Source organism: Falco rusticolus, chromosome 4 (genome assembly GCF_015220075.1).
Source record: "Falco rusticolus isolate bFalRus1 chromosome 4, bFalRus1.pri, whole genome shotgun sequence".
In the NCBI taxonomy this organism is placed as follows: Eukaryota; Metazoa; Chordata; class Aves; order Falconiformes; family Falconidae; genus Falco; species Falco rusticolus.
Window position 1 is genome coordinate 9722853 of NC_051190.1, and position 6000 is coordinate 9728852.

The 6000-nt window shown below is 45.2% G+C and overlaps 1 protein-coding gene across 6 annotated transcripts in view; it reads right to left on the bottom strand.

Moving 5' to 3' along the window:
* The window catches only part of ERC2 (ELKS/RAB6-interacting/CAST family member 2), a 521411-nt gene extending 516694 nt beyond the window's left edge, over positions 1-4717 (bottom strand). For 4 of the 6 annotated variants that reach the window (XM_037386911.1, XM_037386910.1, XM_037386909.1 and 1 more), the window contains exons 1-2: positions 4477-4717; positions 3587-3764 (exon numbers count right to left, since the gene is read on the bottom strand). The gene's annotated coding sequence lies outside the window, so the exon portion shown is untranslated. Of the gene's footprint in view, positions 1-2390; positions 2624-3586; positions 3765-4476 lie in introns of those variants that run through there. The other 2 variants (XM_037386906.1, XM_037386908.1) reach the window with 2 other exon arrangements.
* Positions 4718-6000: the final 1283 nt, after the last annotated feature.

A 6000-nucleotide genomic window follows, 5' to 3' on the forward strand; every position in this document is an offset into this window, starting at 1 on the left:
TAGTCCACAGCCATTCTCCAAAGAAAACTCTTTTTGTTGGTCACGCCTTACATGCAAGCAGCAGTATATATAAACCTATCTCACTTTATTTCAAAAAAATTGTTTATAAAAAGCATTATTTTTAATTGTTCTCTTTTTTTGTTACCTAAAGTACTCCAAAAAAGATTTAACTGACGTTTCTCCCGATCTGCCTTTGCATTTTCCAAGTACCATCCAGAATAAGCAGCACTATCCAGTTCATTTAAAGAATTTTGTTTCTGAGCTTTCTCTCAATCACCTACAATTCTCAAAAAGAAATTATAATCTCATCTTGCTTAAAAGTAACTCTTGCCCTTTTGCCAGGACTTCGTAGAAAATATAAGCTAAAATTAATGTGGCAAAACAAGTAAGTTGAGGCAACCTCGTCATTGCTAAGTACATAAGATTACTTAACAACTAAAACTTGCATCACAAAAATATTCTAAAGCAATCCTAAAACCGAAGAAAACAAATATAATCTCACAATAAAAGAGCAGTTGCATTAGAAAAAAAAAATCAGTATCACAGTAATATTTTCTGGGTGGATCTGACTAACCATCTCCATATATATCTTAAACATCTTACAAACGAAATTAAACTGAGAAGATAACAAATGCATCATAGTGGATAAAAATATAATAAACACCATAAGACGTACAGGTGGGAGAACATATGTTGTCTTTGGAAGTGATACACAGGCTGGCTGCCTCACCCTCTTTGAGGGGTGAACAACCCACTCTTCTGTTAGTCATCTTCCAAAGGTCTGCAAGAATCATCTTTCTAAAACAAGAAAATCACCTTGAGCATTCTTCTATGAAAACATGCATGCTGAATAGCTAATTCTCTAAATATCAGGCATATTTGACACTCTAAGACAGCCAAAAGTGCTCACTAGATATTTGGCTGCTAAGAATACGGGCCACCTTTTCCCTTGCCACCTTTCTTCAGCCTTCAGAGCAGGCAAGAAATAGGAGGGGCAACTGGCATGGTTAATTATATCTTACACCACCATCCATCAGAATTTGACCACCATTAGGTTTGGGAAGTTGAAAAGCTACCTGTAGAATACAAGAGGTGGTGAGATGAGTCTCCTCCAAATGCAGGTTATCCACACAAGAAAGTATCATAGGTATAACAAGTATAATAAGGCATTCAAATACTAACAGAAAGTAAAAGGAGGTCAGCGCTCAGGAAGACCAGACACACACAAGTTCTAAGGGAAGGAACTCCATTTCCATTTTGCACAGTAGGATGGCAAAGAACAACAGACATCTCTGCATGCCAACCACCTCCTTCATGCTTGAGAAGGAGGGAGACCATTTCAGTAACAGAACCCTTAACCTACTGGGAAAAGGGACACATCTTGGTTCAAGACAGAAGGCACTTTCTATTCATAAACCCATCTTCATGGTATAGAAAGAAAAACACCCACACAACTGGAAAACCAAAAGCACATGCTCTCAGTTGTAGGGTGAGGAAGGAAAATAAGACAGCATCATCTTCCACATTCAGGAAGACAGCCTGGGTACCCCACCAACTGGGCAGGATTAAAACAGGAGCTACGTAAAGATAACAGCAGCCAAGTCTCCTCCAAACCTGTCTAAACACACTTTCTCCAACACAGAAACAACCTTTCAACCATCAGCACTACCCTTCAAAATTATGTACTCCAACTATTTTCTGGAGTCAGTATTTTTTACCGTCTAATCACTCAAGTAATCAAAAGGGCATTTCCGAGAGAATGACAAGGAGAACAGTCTATGTACTCACTTTCCCTTTCACTAGCAAAACATTATCTCCTTCCCCTTTTGTTTGATATTTCAGTGGTGACAAAACAAAATGTCGATTTGAAGACATAATACAAATGAACCAGCACTACAAAAGACAACATACAAGAAATCTCTCAGTTCTTAACTGGAAGATCTACCCCACCCTACGTGTATGAGATACAGCACAGAGTTACTCCATAGTTTAAACATGTAGTTTCAACCTGAGCTGTGAAGCCACAGATCTCAGGGGCTGCCCTGATCCCATTAATTCATTGGAAGAAAAAATTATGTTTCCTTCACTCACAGGACAGAAAGTCTCTCCTTTCACACACACATACACAGTTTCCTTTAAGAAAAGTGAAAATGCTAACTCACCTTGATGCCTTTGAAAACTGTTTTACACAGAGCTTTCAAACAAAAGTAACAGTAACATTAAAGTTTCTTTTAAGGCACTGAGGAGATGTGGAAAGAGTATTTCCACACACACCCCTTAACACAGTCACCCACGAAGCCAAGACTTAAACGGTCAAGTTTCTTGCAGGAAGAAACTGACAAGGCTTTTCCCACAGAAACATATTCCATAAGAGAGCTGGGGAAACTCACCATTTCACACTCCCTGTGTGCGAACATGGACCCTAACAAGGGACCTTTTCCTCTTCATATCCAGGGAAAGGGAGAAATCGGGAATGCTCCAGCAGACGAGAGTGTGAAGGGATAGGGGCTACAAGAACCTCCGCTCTTAGAACAGGTAAATACCAGCCAGCCCTAGCAGCAAAACAAGATGGCAAACTGCCTGACGCCCCGGAGCCACGGCGGGGCGCGGAGAAGCGCGGGGAGCGCCCCTCACCTCAGCCCGCCCGCGCGGGCCCCTGCGCACAGGGGAGCGGCGGCCGCGGGGCCCCGCCAGCGGCACGCGCCAGCCCCCGCCCTCCGGTAGCCAAGCGGGAGGGGGCGCCCCCGCCCGCCAAGGAGGGAGGGGCGGGGCGGGGCGGGGCGGGGCGGGGCGGGGCGGTGCTGCGCTGCCTTCCCGCCCGCAGCGAGAGCCAGGGAAAACGGAGTCCGCCCGCCTGCGGGGACGGCCCGCACCAAGGCAGATTAAGAGTCCCGTTCGCTCGAGCAGCAGCAGCCATGGAAGGGCGCGGGGCGGTCAGTTATATTAGGAGAATTCAAGGAATTGCGCCTGGCAGGGGAATAGCTATAGGGGTCCCTGTAGAGACGCAGGTGGGGGTGGCCGCGCTGCTCTGACACAGCCGCCTGCGAGGGGAGCTGGGCCGGGAAGGTGGCCGGGCTCCCCCCTCCTCGCTGACGTGCGGCGAGAGCGGGAGGACAGGCCGCCGTCCCCCCTGCCCCTAGGGCTGGAAAACGAGCGGCGGCAGGGCCGCAGGAGGTCGCTCCCCGCGCCCTGGGAAGAGCCGCTGAGCCCGCGCTGTGGAGCCTGAGGTGGGAGGAGGGCGGCAGCTGACAGCCACCGCATCCTCCCTCAGAGCAGGGCGGCCGGGGGTGGGGGCAGGCATGAGACGGAGGATCCTTCCCATCCTCGACTTCGCCACAGGGAAATGAAGTACCAGCGGAGAAGCGATTTGATGGAGGGGGGGACCTTCCCCCCCTCCCCGCCCTTGGCGGGAGGGGGGAGCCGGGAAGGGCCTGCTCTCGGCGGAGCCGCCGGGAAGGGGTCTCCCACCGGGTGGCCGCCCTGGACATGCACATGGAGGGCAGGGGCATCGGAAAATAAACCAAATCCCAAACAACCGAATAGTTAAGTGAAACCACTGATTTAAAAAGCCAACCAGAAAACTAACCCTGGCAAGTAGGATTTACCCTCCTCTTGACTGCACTTATTGGCCGTGCTGATTTGTAACGAGCTTGTATCTGCCAATGCAAGTGGTCGGCTGGTGTGTCCATCAAAAGGGAAATATCAATTCGCCGCTGAGGGAGTAGATTCCCATCCATCCATCACAAGGCTTAGCAGGTAGCCGCCTAGAAATCAACCACACACTAATAAAAATATATATATATATATTCTTTCTCCAGCACGTTACTACTCTAATGCTCTCAGAAAAATACATAGGTATCCTTAATGAGTATATGCATGGATTTTATCATATGCATCCCTCTTGTCCAACCTAAAATGATCTTTGAAAAAAAATTTTTTTAAAAAAAATCACAGCATCATAAGTGAGGGACCCCAGTAAGTATTTTAATTATGCAACTGCAAAATAATATCTTGTTAGTTTCTGATTTCCATTCACCAGCCACGAGAAGGGTACAGAAATCTCTCACCTTTTTCCTGACACGATTTTTAAAACCCCAAACATTATCCAGTATTTAGGTATAAAAGCTAGGAATTTCCAAAGCTTATAAATTCTATTCTAGAGAATTTTGACAACAATAATATTTTTAAACATTGGGCACAAAAAATGAGACTCCCATGGCTGCTTTTAATAGAAACTGCAAGAGAGGTTTCTGGTTGACGATTCTGTAGGGAGAGGCACTCTGTTACCAGAATAAGATGTGCTCTTGGTCCCATTTATTACAATGTATCTCTAAAGCAATATAAAAAGCCTATTCTCCGAATTCATTTCCAGTTTCAGCTACCAGACAGTTGTAGAAAGCAATATATAGAAATTTACTTAATCACAATAAATTTACAGAAACGTATTACAGCCATATTCTTGTTTAAGCTTCTCACCTTTCAAATCATTGCATCTCTCTTTCATCCTCACGTGGATTTTACAACATCACGTTTAGCTGACATCTCATTTGCGCGGAGGAAGGAGGCAGCAAGGGAAAGCCGGAGCAACCGAACACCTACGAGGGGTGGAAGAGAGGGAACCTGCTGCAGTCGGGGGAAGGCTTGTGTGCTCCTGTCCCTCGTCTTTCTGTCCCTCAGCGAGTCTCCCTCAGTCAGCTGCGAGCCTGGCTGTCTGGGTTGCCAGTCCCTGACTCAACATTCCCAGCATTCCCGAGGAGCTGGGGCTTCATCGGCGCGGAGCGGCCTGCCGCCGGGGGCAGCAGCAAGCTCCAACAGCGGGCGGAGAGCCCTGCCAGCGGGGCACGCGTACTGCAAGCCGATGGGTTTCTCACTGTCCGTTCGCTGCAAACCCATGGGTTCCAGTCGCCACCCTGTAAGCGTCGGAAAGTGCGTTGTTTACTGTGAAACAGCCTAAACATACATTTATGTCCGCATAAAACTGCGGAGGCAAAATCGCTTTCTTGTCCCTGTTCACCAAAGGCCAAAATGTTTCAAAGCCAGGTGCTTAAGAACACAGTATCTAAAATCCATTACTATATGTGCATACGGGGGGGGGGGGGGGAGATCTAAAGCTGTGCTTTGGCTTAAATGCAAAAGTAATTAAGATTACACCCATGTTTGTGTTTAAAAAAAAATAGTGTGCAGGGGAGAAAAGCAGGAGATAAGCTGCTATGTGAAGCCTGAAAGCATTTTTCATCAGAAAAATGCAGAGTGCATTAGAAATTACCCCTGAGATCCTGCATCTTTAGTTTTGTGTTAAGGGGAGTGAGGGAAACTTCTATAAACACCACTGACTTCTCATCCTAAGAAGTGATGTTTCACACACACACCCCTTCTGTCTTTCCCCTTTTTCTCAAATTGTGTGAGTTTCATTGCTCTTGATACAATTAGAACTGATCACTCTCAGTCGTTAGCTTCAAGGCTACTTCATACCTTACTCTACACAGTTTCACAAGCATATTTTATCTGCCTCTTCCTAACCTCATTGCCATAACAATGTTTTTAAGAATCACTTCTGCTGTAATCTGCATTTTATTCCTCTCTTGCCCATATATGCACCCATCCATACCACTATTAAACATTATTAATAACAGCTTTTATGAATTACTATTAAAAACTATGTCAAATGAAACAGATTTCAACCAATCATGTTTAAAACGAACATAATCCCTTCATTGCTGTATTTGAATTATCTAAAGCCAGTTGAAATAGTTTACTGTTGTGAATGTTTATTCAGAGATGCAAATATTCAAAACAACGCTAGAATACAATTCACAGAAGTAGTATAGCAGGTTTTTTATTACCCCAAGAAAGGGACATACCCTTACAATATCAGTCTCCCTTAAATTACAATATGGGGTAAATATTTTTCCAAGTTCAAAGTAATAAGATAAACCATGATTAAAATGCAAGCTTCAGTTGCTTTCCAAACCTGCACATTTACTTGAAGACATTTCTGTT